A 20,946-nucleotide genomic window follows, 5' to 3' on the forward strand; every position below is an offset into this window, starting at 1 on the left:
TTAAGAGATATGGAGCCAAGGTAAGTGGATGGAATTAGGATTATTTTCTGTACCTGACTATGACATTTTAGTAATCTTTGTACATGGACCCCTAAATCTGCTTGCGAGGAAACCGATTAAAAAGCAAGACTTCAAATGTAATAATCTCAGGATTATGCCCAGTGCCATGTGCTAATGAGTGTAGAAACAGGAAGATAGTACAAGTAAACACGTGGATGAAGAAGTAGTGCAGAAGGGAGGGTTTCAGATTCTAGAGGCATTGGGACTGGTTCTGGGGAAGGGCATAGGTTGAACCTAAACAGAGCCATTGTTCTCACTGAGGGGTTAACTAGTACTGTTGGGGAGGGTTTAAACTAATTTGGCAGAGGGGGGAGAATCAGAAAATAACATAAAGGAGCAGCAATGAATGAGATCAGAGGACAGAGAGATGCAAATAGCAGTAAAGTTAGAAATATGCCAAAAATTGCAGGGACTAGAGTGAGGAAAAAAGCAAAAGTGACAAAGGAGATATTAAACTGTGTGTGCGTTAATGTCCTTAGTATGACTAATAAGGTTGGTGAGCTGCAAATACAAGATACCACATGGGATTATGACATTATTGCATTAATAGAGACATGGCTCATACATGACCAGGAATGGGTTCTTAATATTCCTGGTTACCAAGTGTTCAGGAATGATAGAGAAGGAAAGAGGAGGGACATGACAGTATTGATTAAGGATGATGTTACAGTTCTCAATAGAAAGTATAAACTAAATGGTTCTAGGACTGAATCTATTTGGCTTGAGTTAAGGAACAGAGGAGGCGCTGTTACATTGCTGAGAGTATTTTTTATCGATCCCAACCAGTGAGAAGGAGATAGATGAGCAAATTTGTTGGGAAATTTCAAAGTTGTGCAACAAAAATAGAGTAGTAATATTAGAAGACTCTAATTACCCTAGACTGCGAAAAACATAGTGCTAAGGATAGGGAAGGAATTTCTGATAAGTGTACCGGAGAACTTTCTTGATCATATGTCTCCAGTCCAACAGGAAGGAAGCAGTGTTGGTTCTGGTTCTGGGAAATTTAGTAGGGCAAGTGGAGTGTGTTACTGTAGGAGAAAATCTAGCTAACAGTGGCCACAATAATTCACTTTACAGTAATTATGTAAAGAGACCAGAAAATATTGAACGTAAAAATGCTTAGCTGGGGGAAGAACTAATTTCAGTGATTAAAGAAGGACCTAGCACAAGTAGATCAGAAAAGTTGATTGCAGGGTTAAGCAGAAATGGAACAATGGAAAGCATTCAGGGAAGAGATAGTTCAGGTAAAAACTAAGCATATTCTTTTGAAGGGAAATGGTTAAACATCCAAAGCTATTGGCCCCTGGATGACAAAGGAAATAAAAGTTCAAATAAAACAGAAAAAGGAAGCTTATAACAAATGTTAGGAGCAAAACTCATTAATGACTCTTTAATCTACATATTGATTGGGCTAACCTAACTGGTAGCAATGCGGTGGAGGAGGATTTCCTGGAGTGTATTAGATTTGGTTTTCTAGACCAATATATCGAGGAACCAACCAGGGAGCTGGCCATCCTAGACTGGGTGATGTGTAATGAGAAAGGACTAATTAGCAATCTTGCTGTGCGAGGCCCCTTGGGGAAAAGTGACCATAATATGGTAAAATTCCTTATTAAGATGGAGAGTGACAAAGTTAATTCGGAAACTAGGGTCCTGAACTTAAGGAAAGGTAACTTCGACGGTATGAGATGTGAATTGGCTAGAATAGACTGGCAAAAGATACTCAAAGGGTTGACAGTGGATAGGCAGTGGCAAACATTTAAAGATCACATGGATGAACTTCAGCAATTGTTCATCCCTGTCTGGAGTAAAAATAAAACAGGGAAGGTGGCTCAACCATGGCTAACAAAGGAAATTAAGGATAGTGTTAAAGCCAAGGAAGAGGCATATAAATTGGCTAGAAAAAGCAACAAACCTGAGGACTGGGAGAAATTTAGAATTCAACAGAGGAAGACTAAGGGTTTAATTAGGAGGTGGAATTTAGAGTATGAGAGGAAGCTTGCAGGGAATATAAAAACTGACTGGAAAAGCTTTTATAAATATGTGAAGAGAAAAAGATTAGTAAAGACAAACGTAGGTCCCTTGCAGTCAGATTCAGGTGAATTTATAATGGGGAACAAAGAAATGGCAGACCAATTGAACTAATACTTCGGTTCTGTCTTCACAAAGGAAGATACAAATAACCGTCCAAAGGTACTAGGGGACAGTGGGTCTAGTGAGAAGGAGGAACTGAAGAATATCCTTATTAGGCAGGAAATTGTGTAGGGAAATTGATGGGATTGAAGGCCAATAAATCCCCGGGGCCTGATAGTCTGCATCCCAGAGTACTCAAGGAAGTGGCCCTAAAAATAGTGGATGCATTGGTGATCATTTTCCAACAGTCTATCGACTCTGGATCAGTTCCTATGGACTGGAGGGTTGCTAATGTAACACCACTTTTTAAAAAAGGAGGGAGAGAGAAAACGGGTAATTATAGAGCGGTTAGCCTGACATCAGTAGTGGGGAATATGTTGGAATCAATCATTAAGGATGAAATAGCAGCGCGTTTGTAAAGCAGTGACAGGATTGGACCAAGTCAGCATGGATTTATGAAAGGGAAATCATGCTTGACGAATCTTCTGGAATTTTTTGAGGATGTAACTAGCAGAGTGGACAAGAGAGAACCAGTGGATGTGGTGTATTTGGACTTTCAAAAGGCTTTTGACAACGTCCTGCACAAGAGATTGGTGTGCAAAATCAAAGCACATGGTATTGGGGGTAATATACTGACGTGGATAGGGAACTGGTTGACAGACAGGAAGCAGAGAGTCGGGATAAATGGGTCCTTTTCCGAATGGTAGGCAGTGACTAGTGGAGTGCCACAGGGCTCAGTGCTGGGACCCCAGCTCTTTACAATGTACATTAACGATTTAGATGAAGGAATTGAGTGTAATATCTCCAAGTTTGCAGATGACACTAAACTGGGTGGCGGTGTGAGCTGTGAGGAGGACGCTAAGAGGCTGCAGGGTGATTTGGACAGGTTAGGTGAGTGGGCAAATGCATGGCAGATGCAGTATAATGTGGATAAATGTGAGGTTATCCATTTTGGGGGCAAAAACACAAAGGCAGATTATTATCTGAATGGTGGCAGACTAGGAAAAGGGGAGGTGCAATGAGACCTGGGTGTCATGGTCCATCAGTCACTGAAAGTGGGCATGCAGGTGCAGCAGGCGGTATAGAAGGCAAATGGTATGTTGGCCTTCATAGCTCGGGGATTTGACTATAGAAGCAGGGAGGTCTTAATGCAGCTGTACAGGGCCTTAGTGAGGCCTCACCTGGAATATTGTGTTCAGTTTTGGTCTCCTAGTCTGAGGAAGGACGTTCTTGCTATTGAGGGATGCAGCGAAGGTTCACCAGACTGATTCCAGGGATGGCTGGGCCGTCATATGAGGAGAGACTGGATCAACTGGGCCTTTATTCACTGGAGTTTAGAAGGATGAGAGGGGATCTCATAGAAACGTATAAGATTCTGACGGGACTGGACAGGATAGATGCGGGAAGAATGTTCCCGATGTTGGGGAAGCCCAGAACCAGGGGACATAGTCTTAGGATAAGGGGTAGGCCATTTCGGACTGAGATGAGGAGAAACTTCTTCACTCAGAGAGTTGTTAACCTGTGGAATTCCCTGCTGCAGAGATTTGTTGATGCCAGTTCACTGGATATATTCAAGAGGGAGTTAGATATGGCCCTTACGGTTAAGGGGATCAAGGGGTATGGAGAGAAAGCAGGAAAGGGGTGCTGAAGGAATGATCAGCCATGATCTTATTGAATGGTGGTGCAGGCTCGAAGGGCCGAATGGCCTACTCCTGCACCTATTTTCTATGTTTCTATGTTTCTATGTTTCTATGACCAGGAAGATTATGGAAAGTACAGAAAGGAATTGAAAAAGTTAATATGAAAGGCAAAGAGAGGTTATGAGAAAAGATTGGCTGACATCATTAAATTGAACCCTAAAATGTTTTATGAAAATAAAAAGTGTAAGCGATTAGCTAGGGAAAAATTTGAGCCTATTGAGGAAAAAAGAAGAAAAAGAAACAGAAAAAGGAAGAACTGTCACACGAGTTCACATTCCCAGCCACCAGCTCCTCAAAATCGACCAGCAAGACCATTTGCACTGTCGCCCACTGAAAGTCAGCAGCCTTCCATCAGCCATGCTGCAGCCACTGGGGTAGCACTGTATGACATCAATAGGATAGGCAAATGCACACACCAGACAGTCACTAAGGGTGATTAGTTGATTTCTTGATGTCATATTGGATGAATAGATGTATAAAGTTGGATTGGAAAGTTTGCTTTGTGGTGGCTTTTATTTCAGCATTATGGCCAAGAGGATGCTGTGATGGTCAATGACATAGGGAAGGCAAGGTGTGGGACTAATGTTGAAAGGTGAATTGGGGTTGTGGTCACTGGTACCACAGATGGATGATTCCATCTCAGATCTCCCAGCCAGAAAGGAGCAGTCTTGGTTGCATTCTTCCTTCTGCTTCCTCCTCTTCTGCTTCCTCCTCTTCTGCTTTGTCCTCTTTCATTTCCTCCTCTTCTGCATCTTCCTCTTTTGTGTTTTCCTCTTCCCTCTGTGAGCGAATGCTGGAAATCTGAAATAAAATCAGAAAATGCTGAAAATATTCAGCAGGTCAGGCAGTATCTCAACATGAACACTCTCCTCAGATGCTGCTTGAGCTGCTGAATATTTCCAGCATTTTCTGTCTTCTTCGAGGCCTTCCTTTACCATCTGAGGCCTTGCAAGCATCCAGCAGCACTCCCTGCACACTTTACAAACTTTTAACATCTATTGCACCAAGCCATTACTTCAATAAAATATTAAAAATCTAGTCCAAAAGCTTAAATGCAAACTTACCTGAAAGATGTGTGTGTCCCTTTCATAAGTGCTGACAGTCTGCTGCACGCTCGCTTTTCAGGGCGAGCTTAGGACCCAGTGCTAAACTCAGTACAGAGGGCCAAATTCGCAGAGCGTGGCATTAAGTCAATGTTGAACGCCGACTGATGTCACGCTCTCCAGATTTGCATATCCAGGGCCGACAGCAGCGTTAACGCCCTCATCAAAATGGCGGCCACTGCGTCCTTTGTCAGAGGCAGGCGTTAGAACGGCGGTCGCCATCTAATTCAGGAATCTGCCAGTAACGGGAGGCAGTAGGTAGCCCAATTTCTAGGTCAAGTAGTTTTCTAAAAACATGAGTGTTATACCATGTAATGCACAATGGACTGGAAATTCATGAATTACCACCACCGCCCATTTCTTGGTGGTATTCTAACGGTAAACGCTGATCGTGTTTTTAGTACCGCCGGAATACCGCTAAGAACGAAATCCGCTAGTTTCATCAAAATTTGGCCAGCGGTGGCGGTAGCGGTAAGTGTCTGGCGGTGGCAGTATTCTTCGTCGTATAAGACTGAAGTCCGGGAAAATGGGCCTTCTGCGCATGCACAATTTGTGTGTATTATTTGCTAAAGTGGAGCTGTGTGCCTTTAAAGGCATAAAATCTAACGTTATCCAATCAAAGTTTAATTGTTATTTGGTCAAGTAACTTTGAAGACTGAAATGTGCTTGCTAGTTTCAGTCTGGAGGTAGGGATTGCAGATTGAAAGCACCTCACATATTGTGATTGTTTTGCATCTGTAACAAAGTATGATGTCTGGAGTGTGACATGTACCATTTCTAACATGTTGAAAATAGATATACATTATATATTTATTCTTATGGACATTTAGTCATTCAAAAACATAAGCATGAGAACAGGTTACATATAAAATATTGTAAGTATATGACCAGATCATTCAGACTGTAATTTTCAGTGGCTGTGTAACTGAAATGATGCAAGTAATCTTCTGCTGAGCAGGATCTGAATAACGACATCAAATGACTATAGAGTACAGTACCATGCCCATACCAGCTGGCTCCATGACAAGCCAATTAATTACCTATTTAAATTTGTGTCGATTACAATTTGTAAGCAGGTAATCAATTATAATTAATCAGCGCTGTGCTAAAAAATAATGGTTTTAAAAATACTTTCTTCATAGGTACAGAAATATTCATTTATGTACTGCATTAAAAATTATTATATAAAAACTGTTAATTATACATACTTTTTTACAGATAGCTCTGTATATATTTTTATTATATGCTCTTTAACGCATAGCATTTTTTGGAAATTATAGATCTGAACCAACACCTCTGTGTATCACAGAGTGCAGATTATTTTCTTGTAATTTTTCACCTCCAACCTCACAAGCCTCACAGGTGTTATTACACCTGTGACACTAGACATCCATTGTTCTTCATTAGTAAAGTCCCTCTAGAAAACAAATGTTCATAGGCAAGAATTATCTCAGGCTGCACATCACATGTAGCCCACCTAACCATATAGACAGCATTTGATTGATGTGTTTCAGGGTGCATTTACACTGTGGTCTGAGACCAGTAGCTGCACAGGTTTCAGTCGGGCTGTATCATTTACACTGCCTGGCTTGAATTTTAATTTTTCTGCCCAAGGAAAGCTCTGCACACACATGGTTATGTGCATGCATGCAGCTCCTCTCCCAGCGGTTAAAATTTCAGTGTATAGAGAGCATGGTCGCACTCTCTAAATACTGAAATTAGAAACAGGTGAACTTACAAAGTGGTCAGGAGGTCCAAGGGATCTCTGCATACTGTTTAAACCTAGTTTAACATTGCACTAAAGTTACATTCCATGTGGTATCAAACTCTAACTTCACCAGGGATCCGTATCCTGGTTCTCTCTGGAGTCAGGTCTACAATCTACCCTGGATTTTTACTGCAACTTTAGAGCTGTTATGAAGCAGAAACCACTGCAGCATAAATACCCATAAAATCAGTACTGCCTGACAACATTGATCAAAATATTTCAGGTGTCTGATAAAATAGACACAGCAACCCACTGGAAAATGATCCATCTTCCTATGCAGTATGAAAAAAGGCCATTGTGTAAGGATATCAGTATCGCTAAATTAGCATCTACCTGATTTCTCGCTGTTTGCTCTTTTTTTTGCACTAAGACATAAGAAAATCTTTACCTTTTCTTTAAGCCTGTAGGTTCTTCAGATCGGCACATCTCATCAGATTTTAAATTAAGAAATTAGTAACAATTTTAGTTTTTTAATCAAATAATTTCACTTTCATTAGATTCAGTGGCAGTTCCTGTAACCTGAATCTTAGCCCCTACCATCTGGAAATATTTTTTTTTGTAATTTAAACTTGCGAAGGTGTGTGACCTGCAAACTAGATTAACTAGTTTCATACTGTAAGATAACTCTTGGGGGCCGAAATTGACGCCCACTGCCACCGACTGCCACGGAGATCCGCCGACATCCCTCTCCCGGTTGCGGCAGTTTGCATTTGGGCTGGAGCGGGTAGGAGGGGAAAACCACCAGGAATCGCCCGCTGATGTCAGCGGACGGCCAAGTGGTGCAATTGACCTCCTGTCTGCCAAGGTGCCAGATCGGCATCAGCAGGGGGAAGGACCGCTGCGTGGAGACTGGGCTAACCCCTGAGGTAAGTTTAAAAAACTGAAAAAAAAGGTTAGTGAACTTTTTAATACATTTTTTTCACAGCGACTTATCTTAATGGGTTCCCGTGAAGGTCTTCCGGGTTATTTTTTTTTCCAGTCATTTTTATTTGAACATCTTCGACCCTCCATGGGCCCGACTCCATCCATGGCGGCAATAGCCTTTGCCACTGAGATTGGGAGCTCCTGCCCAGTTTGATGGCGTACGCCGCTCCTTTTGCTGCCGGCCCAACTTATAAATCAATTTCCCACCCAAAGTGCCGCCCAGTCTTTTGGCGGCCATTGGCGGCCTTTTGGGTAGCACTTGGGCGAGACTTGGCCTTCATCAAGTTCGGCCCCTTGATTTTTTTTAACAGTTTAAACAATTAAAATATTTATTTGCCATTCTGTAGAAAAAAATAAATCATGTCAGAAATGCAACGGATACTATTGAACTGATACAACACAGAATAATGGCAAGAATGAACTTACTTTTTTGAATGAAAAAGTGTATAATGTCTTTAATAATACAGTTCAATAGCAGATTCCTTTTACACTGTGGTACACCCTTACTGTCAATGATACCTTCCCTATATGACACCCAATTTTCAGAACAATTTTCACTATTTTTTCCAGGGCATGTTTAACTGCAGAATCCAGTTGAAGTTGGGTGATGAGATTAAACTTGATGAGACCATATCCGATAATGCAATTAATAATATTCATGCAACACTATCTGAGTAAATACATATGTAAATGCAGCTTAACCTATTTTTCTGATCCAATCAGTACATTATACAAATTCATCTCTAGAGGTGTAAATCAACATGAACCATTTCTCATCAATCAATGTAATCAATCATGGGAGTGATTTATCATGAACTTTAAATCACAAACATCCTTTTAATGTCTTGAGTGGAAACTACTATCTGAAATTTTAAAGGAACATACAATAAGCAAACTTACAATAAGCACCCATGACAAACTGTGCTTGCTTAATGATTGGACAATGCAGTATTGAAGCATCATCAATTCTTCACTGAGTTAGCTTCAAGCTTCCACAGCAAAACGTTTGTGCTACCTTGCAAACTCAACAACAATAAATTAAAAAGGAATGATCGCATATTCACTTATTTAAAAAAGGAGCAGATCACTTATTCATGTGCGCCGATGAAAAACCACAAATATTGGTGGTGCAAGGTTGTAAGAGGTTATACTATGATCCAGTGCTCCCAAAGGGATGCAGTGCTCAAAAGGATAGTATTGTGATAAATTGATGAGCATGCATTGCATGCATAACCCTGCTGAGGCTTAACCAGTGTTTTATAAAGGTTTAGCATAACCTCTTTGCTTTTGTACTCTATTAATAAAGGCAAGAATCCCATATGCATTTTTAATTGCCTTCTCAAGTGACAAGACTTCCTGTTGGGGAGAAGCAGAGCTAGCTTTTCATTTAAGCTTCAGCATGTGGCAAAGAGGGTAGTTATAGTATAGATGGCTATTCAGATTAAATTGTGGGTATGGCAGCATAGTGGTTATGTTACTGGACTAGTAATTCAGAGGCCTGGACGAAGACATGAGTTCAAATCCTACCATGGCAGCTGAGGTATTTAAATTCAGTTAATTAAGTAATTCTGGAATAAAAAACTAGTACAGGTATCAGTAATCATGACAATGTAACTACTGGATTGTCACAAAAACCCATCTGGTTCACTAATGTCCTTTAGGGAAGGAAATCTACTGTTCTTACCTGGTCTGTCCTATATGTGACTCCAGACCCACAGCAATGTGTTTGACTCTTAACTGCCCTCTGATATGACCTAGCAGTTATACCAAACCACTACAAAGATCAATGGTTCAAGAAGGTGGCTCACCACCATCTTCTCAAGGGCAATTAGGGATGGGCAATAAATGCTGGTCTTGCTGCCGACGCCCACATTCCAGGAACAAATAAATGTTTTAAAAACTTGTCCTGCTATCTTCAAAGATGTGTGTACACACAACCCTAGGTCTATTGTTCCTGCAACCACTTTAAAATTGTACAATTTAGTTCATATTGCCTCTCCTCATTCTTCTGACCAAAATGTATCACTTCACCCTTCTCTGCGTTAAATTTCATTTGCCATGTGTCTGCCCATTTTACTAGTCTATGTCCTCCTGAAGTCTATTAGTATCCTCCTAATTTTTTTCTACATCTCAGAGTTTTGTAACATCTGTAAACTTTGAAATTATGCCCTGTATATCCATGTCCATCACATTAATAAATATCAGAAAGAACGGTGGTCCATAATACCAACCGTTAGGGAACTCCACTGTACACTTATCTCCAGTCTGAAAAACAACCGTTCACCACTACTCTCTGCTTTCTGTCCCTTAGCCAATTTTGTCTCCCTGTTGCCACTGTCCCTTTAATTCCATGGGCTTTAATTTTGCTAACAAGTCAATTATGTGGTACTTTGTAAAACACCTTTTGAAAGTCCATATGCACAACATAATCCTCATCAACCCTCTTGGTTACTTCATCAAACAACTCGTTGACTTTTGACTTTAATAAATCCGTGGTGACTTTCATTTATTAGCCCATACTTTTCTAAATGGCAATTAATTTTGTCCAGGATTATTGTTTCTAAATATTTCCCCACCCCCAACGTTAGGCTGACTGGCCTATAGTTGCCGAGTTTATCCCTTGCCCCTTTTTTAAACAGGGGTGTAACATGTGCAATCCTCGAGTCCTTTGACACCACCCCCATATCCAAAGAAGATTGGAAGATTGTGGTCAGAGCCGCCGCAATTTCCATCCTTACTTCCCTCAATAGCCTAGGATGCATTCCATCTACACCGGGTGACTTTTCTACTTTAAGGACTGCCAACATTTTTAGTACCTCTCCTTCATCTATTTTATTTTATCCAATATCACTACTGCCTCCTCATTTACTGCTACATTGGCAGCATCCTCTTTTCTAGTGAAGACAATTGCAAAGTATTCATTCAGTACCTCAGTGATTGCCCACTGCCTCCACAAGAAGATCTCCTTTTTGGTCCCCAATTGGACCCATCCTTCTTTTGACTATCATTTTACTATTTATGTGTGTACTTTCTATATTCAGCTTGGTTCTCTACTGTATTATTCAGCATCAATTGTGATAAGCTTCCCTTATCAGTCTAATTTTAACTTATATAATTTAAGTCATTCAGGGAGCTCTAGCTTTGGACCCTTCCTTTCCCCCTCATTGGAATGTGTTTACTCTGTACCTGGATCATCTTTTATTTGATGGCCTCCCAATGTACAATTACGGTTTTGCCTACCAATTTTTGATCAAATCTGTTATGTATGCAATAAAGGTTCAAACTGAGTACTGTTTAACTAAGCAAGGTACGACCTTGGCTGTGCTTTTTTTAGCCCCAAAGTGTCTGACTCACAAAATGGCTGGCCTTTTATACCAGAGCAGCACCATGTGCATGCTGCTCAGTGGCCTCCAACAATGACGCCATCTGGTGGCTACAAACAGCATGTTATAACCAACCTGGGCCAGATCCCTTTTCAACTCACTGAAGTTAGCCTTCCCTCCAGTTAAGTATTTTTACACTTGATTGTCCTTTTCATTAACTATTCTAAACCTGATGATATTATGGTCACTGTTCTCTAAATGCTCTCCCACTGAAACATGCTCCACTTGTCCCACTTCGTTCTCCAGAACTAGATCTAGCACTGCTCCCTTCCTCATTAGGTTGGGAACACACTAATCAAGAAAGTTCTCTTGTGCACATTTCAGGAATTACCCCTCCCCCCCTCTTTGCCCTTTACACTGTTACCAATCTATGTGAGGGTAATTGAAGTCCCCCTTAATTACTATTCTGTAGTTCTTGCATTGTTCTATAATTTTGCCTGCCAATTTGCTCCTCTATCTCCTACCCACTATTTGGTGGCCTATAGTACACACCCAGTAGTGTAATAGCTCCTCTATTGTCCCTTAATTCTAATCAAATAGACAAGGCTTTGGCCTCTCAACTACATCATCCCTTTCTAGTGCTATAATAGCTTCTTTGATCAATATTGCCAACCCACCTCTTTTTCCCTTTCCTGAATACCTTGTAGCCAGGAATATTAAGTTCCCAATCCTCCCCTTCTTTGAGGCAGGTCTGTTAAGGCCACTATATCATTGTCCCATAGTGGCGACTTGTGCCTGCAGCTCATCAACCTTATTTACCATGCACCATACATTTACATACATGCATTCCAAAACCATCTTTGACGTACGGAAGTACGTGCATGCAGCAATACTACTGAGATATTGCCAGCACTTCTTAAAGGAACACACACCTCTTTCAGGTAAGTTTACATTTTAACTTCTGGACTGATTTTTACATTTTATTGGAGAAATTGGCTTGGTGCAATACATTTAAAAAGCTGTTAAAGTATGCAGAGAGTGTAGTTGGACACCTGCAAGGCTTTGAATGTTAAAGGATGACCTCTGACAACACCACTTGCTCACAGTCCTGGGGGCTTTAGTTGCAGCCCCCCTTGGGTTGCAACATCACATGGAGATGAAGCAGAGGCAGCAAAGGAGACAAGCTGCTCACAGAGGGAAGAGGAATTACATCGAATATACAGAACAGAAACAGGCCATTCGGTCCAACCAGTCCCAGTTGGCGTTTATGCTCCACTCGAGCCTTCTCCCATCTTTCCTCGTCTAACTCTATCAACATTGCCATCAATTACCTTGTGAACAATTGGACAAATTTTCTGTCATCAGCACAACTTACCTTTATGTGCCAACGGCCGTTCTTTAGGAGCTTTTCCCCATGTCAGATCTCGTAGCCCCTACCAAGTTGCTACAGGCCAAGCATTCACTTTGCCTATAATCTAGTCAATTAAGGCAACAGGTCTTAAATTGCAAAATCCCTTGACCAGAAGCATGGGTGCACCAATGCCTTAGACATACAACATTTTCAATACTGCAAAATTTTTCTCTAGTTCATCATGCTGACCTTGGCTACCAAAAATATACGTATTCCAATCCCCATTTCAATAAATGAAATAAATAAAAGTGGAAAGAATTTGAACTCTGAACAACATTGTTAGCTAAATAGCAAATAAGGCACCAGTTAAACATTCACTGGCTGATTTAAACAACAACTAATATGTATATTTAGTTAATGCATAGATTGGCAGGTACCACCAGCTACATTATAACTTCCTAATTATGTAAATTAACTTCTTCTGGCTAATTGAAATCTGCTACAGATATGATTAACATATCTGAGCTTATACACTTGTGTAGTCGCAGAACAACAGTGTGTCAGTAGTCGTGCATCACTCATCTGAACACTATTAACAATCAAGGCAAAATTTCCCTTGGTCTTCACATGCAAAGTTCATGGTCCTTCAAGGAGAGTTTAGGCCTCCCTGTCCCAGGCAACCCACACGATCGCGAGGCCCTCCCGAAACTCGCCACCAGGAATTTACCTGAGTGCTGGGGTCCGTTCCTTCAGTCCCTGCTGGCAGCTTCTTGCTGCTTGATATTCTCCCGCTTGCCCATGCAGATGAGGACCGGGATGTAAAATCGCCCGACCCTCACGCTGCCAAGTTCAGGGCGGTTTTCCACCTGTCTCAGCCACTACCCGTCTGATTCTCGTCCGGAGTTAACTTTGTGGCTGAACTATTTGTTCAAGCAAACTAAGACATTAAGATTTACAGAGGGGTTCAATCTGTCATAAAAATTACATTAAAACGCAATAGATAACTCGTACAGAGTTTTTAAAATACTGCATGGACTCGATGGGCCGAATGGCCTCTTTCTGTGCCGTAATGGCTGTATGGGGACGAAATTCACCCCCACTGCAAACGGATCGCGCTACCAATTTTCCTGTGTTTTCACCGCCGCGGTGGATACGGTGGCCTCTTGCGTAAAATTTAGCTCTTTGTCTTTTTTCGAGCGGAGCGGAAGTCGGTCATAATGGGGGCGGAAGTGCGGCGGAGCGCAGAAGATCGGTCATAAGAGGGGTGGAAGTGGGGGTGGGCGGAATGTCCCCCACAGTCATCAGCGCAGCGCTATGACATCATCATGCTGGCGCATCATCAAGTTTCTCCCCTTCACTGAAAGGGGAGAGCCGCTGCGAGCTCCGCGATTATTTTAGTTAGGTCCATTGGAGCATCAGGGAGGGTTTCGGCCGTGCCAGCAGCCTGGCACCCAAGAGGGGGCGCCAGGATGCCTGTTGGCGGCCCGGCCGAACCCGAGGGCATAATTGTTGGGTCGACCTGGCAGTCAGCCGACAAAAAGAAATGCAATGACGGCCACGGCAGTGCACCCTCCCCTTTAATGGTGGCCACACCACCATTTTACACATACTGCAAACACAGTGCACCAACAGAAAAAACTGTCGGGGACATCACGCAGCGGGTGCAAGATTTTTTTTAGGTGAATTTTACTTGCAGGGTGGGAAGTCAGCGGTGCGTGCTTCGATGACACACTTAGGAGGGTTCGGCAGCAGCGCCAGAAAAAGCACCGAGGAGAATTTCGCGAGCGGCGGCCATTCGACACAGCCGCGTGGCCACTGCTTTCCGGCGGTAACAGGCCTTATGGGAGGCTGAATTTCGACCCCATGACTCATATTGCCGTAATCTGTCAGAGTACAGGTTTTCTAATTAGTCAAACAGCCATCTGCGTGACAGTATTTTTTTTGTCGGCCTATTTAATTTAAATGCAAAAACACTAAATAATAATTTATTTTAGTCTTGCTAGTATCAGGTTTTGATATAAATTCATATCATTGAAAAAGTCCATGGGCTAGAACCTCCACTTTTTTTGTATGCTTAACGCCTACTTAACGCCCATTTTACCGCTGAAATGACGAATAAAGCCCATATAGCACCTATTTTGGCACAAAATGGAAACTGACAGGCATTTTTAGGAAACTTATCGGCGAGCGTTACTTTCCCCATGAGGTTAATGGCGGGAAAAAATATTACCACCCGCCCACTTTTTTGGGGAGGATTCATCAGAATGGGCAAAATCAACGCCCATAATATCGGCCTGCGATACTTTCCACACGGAATTAACGCCAAGATTCAATAATACCGCCCGCCCATTTTTTTTTGTCGTAAAGAGCACATTTGGCAAAACTAATGCCCAGGAGATCGTCCACTGTCACTTTCACCGCCTCGCACATATATCGCCCACAATATCGCTCGCCCAAAGAGCCGCCCAGAAAAAGTGGAACTGTTCTGAGCAGTGTGGCTGCTATTTTTTAAATCGCAGGTTGCTTCATTCAAAGAACTGCCTCAACTTCGGGGGAGTTTGCATTGAGTTCCTCTCAGATGAAGTGAACATCTCAGCAGACATATTTTCAGACTCTGGACTATTGGGGCTTTACTCCAGGTGTATTTTAGTGAGGAAATCATTGCTTCTGATCAATCGCTATTATACTTTCAATGCAATGGGGCCACCAAACAATAACTGTGTTTAAGCAGCACTTCAGATGTCTTGATCACTCAGGAGGGGAGCTACAATACAACCCTGAGCAAGTAGATAAATTTGTGGCCATATGCTCAATGCTGCACAACCTAGCTATCAGGATGGGCCAAGAATTACCAGAAGGCACTGATGCTCCATCTCATGAGAGAGAGGAAGAGGACAACGAGGCGCTGGACGCTGACCTAGGGCCGGACAATTAGGCTGGCTATGGAGCCATGCCCATGACCCCCTCCAGACTGCAGGAAGGGCCCGTGGTAGCTACATAGCTGCAAGACTCTTACGTGAGGAGCTGATATCTGAAAGATTTGCCTGAAAGAGCATTAATGTGAGTGACAACGCTGACACACTGCTGTATGTGTGCAGCTCAGACATCAATGGTGCCCATCATCTTGATGCCAGTTAAAGTTGTATTTAACCCTTTCATGTTAAGGAATCACCAGTGTGTAACGGTCCAGCTATCTGAGACAATGCGCAACAAGGTTATGTTCAATAATAAAAATGTTATACCAACGTTGGTCTGAAATTATAAGTAGCACAGGCAATAACACCAACCCCTGCCCACACCTCACTTTTTCCACGATTGACATTAATCAAATGTTCAACATGTCCAGCAATACAGAATACAAAGGCAAAGCAGGAGCATGGTCCCCAGCCCCCATACATTACAACAAATTGCACACACCCAGATGGAGATATAACACAGCCATCACCTGCGTACATGCACCTTGCTTTCCTTCCCCCCTTCCCATCTTCTCCCCACCTCTACCCCTTCCCCTCCTCGCTCCATGGCGCCTGACTGAGGAGTTCCTCAGGCGGTGCCTCATTGGGGGAGATGAAGGCAGATGTGGTGGTTGCACGGATACAGGAGCGGAGGGTGTCAAGGGGCAACATTCTCTGATGCAGAAGCAGGATCTTGGTCCTTGCTCTCATCTGTCATTCGCAGTGGTGGTGTGGAACCTAGGGGTGGAGTGCCACGCTCAGGGACCACTGGGAGGCCTGTGCCAGCAGTGTTCCTGGCTATCGCATCCAGGGCCTCTGCCATCCGCGGAATGTACTCAGTCATGGTGACTAGCTGTCGGGATATGCCCCCAAATGTTTCCTTGAGCTGGTCACCAATGTCTACAGTCCTGGACAACTGTACCATCTCTCCATTGTCATGTGGCGCTTGTGGAACAGACCTGCCGCGTCCATGAGATCTCAGCAGTGTCGGCGCCGTCCTGGGGACAAATGGGGTGCCCTGTGGCGAGGTGCTTGAGGCCGGTACCTCCAGAGTGGAGTCGGGAATGACCAGAGGACTACTAGGTGGCCTTGGGGTGGAATAGTGTTATGCAGCGGGGGTTGCGATGGTGAATTCTATAGACCTGTATGCAATAGACAACTGGGTTAACACCTTAAAGCAAATCTTAAGTGGTTTATTGGGGCAGGAAATAGATAGCCAAGCCTTCCAAGCGCGGTTGGGAGATGGCGTGGAAGGGGAGCTGTTACAAGTGGCCCACACATTACAGGAACATGCCAAGACCATAAATTTGATCCACACAATGGGGAACGGCCTAAGTAAATGATTACAAGCTGAGATCGTTTGCTCCAGGTATGGGGCCTGGATACTGAGTGAGGTACATCGTAACCTGGAGCAACTCCAGAATGGGTATATACCAGATTGGATCCCAAACGGCACATTTAATAATTGGACTCTAGACAAAAACATGAATAACATGTGCGAGGTACGGAAAAATCGTCACGCATGGGTGCAAAATTTAGCTGTATTACTGGACATGTGAATATGATCGGATTCGTGTTATCAATTCCACAGTATGACGTAACAAAGGGAGACACCTTATATCAAACCGACAATATCGGTGAAGTAAGAAACCGGACACGGTTACGTTACCATCAACCCTCCAGACAGGTGATTAAAATTAACAATAGTACCAAAGGCATTGACATAATCGACTGCTATAAAAATAACCAAGTGGTTTTATGTCGAGATATGCTAAGAATGACGGATGATGATTGCGGATTCCACCAAACAAACGGATGCAAGCTGAGTGTCACTCCTCTCGAACGCGATTCCGAAACAATCGCTGCTCCACAAGGGAATGGAGATTTGGTGCATGAGCACAGGAGCAGCCAACCCGACGATTAAGACCAGGGGAGGAGTCACCCCCTGTGTCATCACCAACCCTAACTTCTGTTTCAGGCCCATGGGAAAAATAGACATAAATGGATACCACATACATCCCGAGACAACGGAAATCATCCACGGAACGGTCACGGATACCCTCCGAGAAGGATACAAAGAGACGGTATGGGAACCGCAAGGAAAACAGATACCTGAATTAAGTGAGGAACAATTACAATTAGTGCAAGGAATCCAAAGCCAAAGATGACAGTATATCCGGCTGATGGAAGAAATAGACAACCTACAAAGTGACACTAACGCGATGCTGGCCGACCAGTCTTGATACTCAAAATTGTGAAACATTGGACTTAATATTCAGATCCACCCATGGATAAGGATTATATCACATGTACTTGTAATAATACAGGGCCTGGTCCTGATGGTACTGGTAGGGTTAACCTGTGCACGAATTAACCAGGCCAAACAACACGTTAGGGCACGCACTATGATTAAGACAATATGGGACGAAAATTTAAACAGTCCTGCAGGAAGGACTTACCTTATATATCCCTGCGGGAGAAGTTACAGGAGGTCCTGAAGTTTGGGAGATGGCCACCCAGGCGAACAGACATACCTGGAACTTGCCCACAGGGAAGTAGTTTCCGGGGAATATAGACCCACTTGGCGTATAGCCAAGGGCCAAAGGGGGAAATTGTAAAAGAAAATTGGCATTACGGGTAAAAGGGAAAGAAGGTTTAAAGTGCCGGCTTCTACATCGGCTCAGCAAAAGGAGCAAAAGGCCTGTAGCTAACCTCACACATTCTAACATATTCCAGTACCAAGGACCCAGAGGCCTCTGATTCAACATTGATGTACTAGGACACTAGATAACATTAAGGTACGTCCAGTCCGACAAGATAAGACACCATGGAAGACTCTAAACAGATACTGATAAGACTCTGTGAAAAGACTCTAAACAGACTTTTAGGCGCCATGTACGATCAGCAAATTCTAACCCAATGAGATCATCCCAGTTAAGGTCTAAGGTTGCCTTGAGATCCTGGTGGTCTGTCAATCCAAAATATTACTGATAAGGTAACCAATTAGAGGTCGCGGGAGGTCGTACCGGGGAGCGAAGGAGTCTATGAAATGTATAAATGATGTACGATTTTGCTATTCAGGGAACATCTCCACTCACAGGTGGCTGTGATGAGAAGTGTTCCCGGACGTCCGTAATTAAAGATCGTTATACCCTGCCATCCATCTCCGACTACTAACTTCCAATCAGAGGCCTCCCACCCAACTCTCCTCACCTCCGGCGACCACCCACCCAACACTTCTCACCTCCCGCAGCTTCTACCCAACACTCCTCACCTCCCGCGGCCTATTCCCCAACTCTCCTCACCTCCCGCAGCCTCCCACTAACTCTTAGGACTGCTGCTGGCTCCTGTTTTACTTTAATACAGGTTCATCACTTTCCTGTTGTAATGTATGCACCTGTGAGGATGCTCTCAGGTTTGTAGAACTGTACATTCGAGCCAGGGTGTCCTTGGAGATGGAGCATGCGGTGTCCACCGGTACCCTCGCGGCCTTCCGTGAGAGGTGGGCGCCAGAGGGACTGGAGTGCATCGTTACCCCCGGCAACCAAATTTTAATTTGATTTTATATGTTTTAAAGTTTAATTTGCTTTTATTGCCGGATTTTTAGTGTCCCCCTCCCCTTTTATAGGGGGCGCTTGTAAAATATATGGTTTTAATGCCCAAAAAAAAAATCACAAAAAAACCCACAAAAAAACATTTGTTAGAAAAAGGGGCAGTTAAGTGTCTGGAGTGTACCCCAGATCGGAGGGCACTTGATCTAATGTTTATTTTGTTCCCCCCCCCCCCCAAAAGAGTTGTAGAACTGTACATTCGAGCCAGGGTGTCCCTGGAGATGGAGCACATGGTGTCCACCGGTACGCTCGCGGCCTTCTACGAGAGGTGGATGTCGGAGGGACTGGAGTGCATCATCACCCCCGGCAACCAAATTTTAATTTCATTTTATATGTTTAACGTTTAATTTGTTTACTGTGCCGGGTTTTAGTGCCCCCCCCCACCTTTAGCCAGGGGGCACTTGTATAATTGTGTTGTTAGTGCTCTAAAAAAAATTTTAAAAAGGGGCACTTGAAACGTTTTTGTGGTGTCCCCCCTTTTAATCAGGGGGCACTTGATTTAATTGTTTACTTGTTCTCAACAAAAGAGTTGTAGAACTGTACATTCGAGCCAGGGTGTCCCTGGAGATGGAGCACATGGTGTCTACCTGTACGCTCGCGGCCTTCTGCGAGAGGTGGGCGCCGGAGGGACTGGAGTGCATCATCACCCCCGGCAACCAAATTTTAATTTGATTTTAATGACTAAAGTTTAATTTGTTTAAGTTGTCGTTTAGTACCCCCCAGCCCCTTATAGCCAGGGGACACTTGTATAACTTGTGTTTTTTTAAAAAAAACAAGGGGGAACTTGAAAAGTTTTTGGAGTGTGCCCTCCCTTTAATCAGGCGGCACTTGATCACTGATACAACTCAAAATAGTTGTAGAACTGTTGCATTGTGAGTGGCTTAGCCCATCATGTGATGTTCACAAGACTCAATAAAACCCCAGTCAGTTGGGTCTAAGTCACCCACAATGAGGTATGCCTAGTGGATGAACTGGTAATTTGTAGTGTGATTGTTTAACCTTTGTTAATAAACCAACTAGCTTTTGAGAGCAATGTATTGCTATGAATTCTTAAGCAAAGTACCCATGAAGCAAATACATTACACCTGTAAAATATGATTAGTACAGATTCTGGCAATAATTTGAATACTGCCACTTCTAGCATTCACGTTTTAGACATAATTCAAATGGAAAAAGTCCAAATAGATGCTGTTTAAATCATGTTTAACCAACTTAATCGAGTTTTTTTATGAGGTAACAGGGAGGGCTGATGAGAGTAATGCGGTTGACGTAGTGTACATGAATTTCCAAAAGGCATTTGACAAAATGCCACATAATAGGCTTGCATGCAAATTTGAAGCCCATGGAATAAAAGGGAGTGGATACAAAATTGGCTAAGTGTCAGGAAACAGAGAGTAGTGGTAAACGGTTGTTTTTTGCACTGGAGGAAGGTATACAGTGATGTTCCCCAGGGGTCGGTTGTAGGACCACTACTTTTCTTGATATATATTAATGACTTGGGTGTTCAGTGCATAATTTCAAAATTTGCAGATTGCACAAAACTTGGAAGTATAGTGAACAGTGAGGAGGAGAGTGATAGATTTCAGGAAAACATAGATGGGCTGGTGAAATGGGCAGACACGTGGCAGATGAAATTTAAGTGTGAAGTGATACATTTTGGTCGAAAGAATGAGGAAAGGACATATAAACTTGTTGTGTACTCAATAGACTGAATACGGTAAACTTCGAACAGGTACAAACCTGGCTCTACTTTATTCGGGCACAAAGTGAGTACATTACAAGATGGCTGGCCTTTTATACCTGGGCCGCACACACGTGCGCACAGCCCAATGACCTCCGACAGTGGCGCCACCTGGTGGCTAGTAAACCCAAGCATACATACATGACAAAACTAAATGGTACAATCCTAAAGGGGGTGCACAAACAGAGAGACCTAGGGGTATTGTGCATAAATCAACTAGTTCTTGATAGCAATGTGTTGCTATGAATTCTTAACCTGAAGGTGGCAGGCAGGTTGAG

Source organism: Pristiophorus japonicus, chromosome 13 (assembly GCF_044704955.1).
Source record: "Pristiophorus japonicus isolate sPriJap1 chromosome 13, sPriJap1.hap1, whole genome shotgun sequence".
In the NCBI taxonomy this organism is placed as follows: domain Eukaryota; kingdom Metazoa; phylum Chordata; class Chondrichthyes; family Pristiophoridae; genus Pristiophorus; species Pristiophorus japonicus.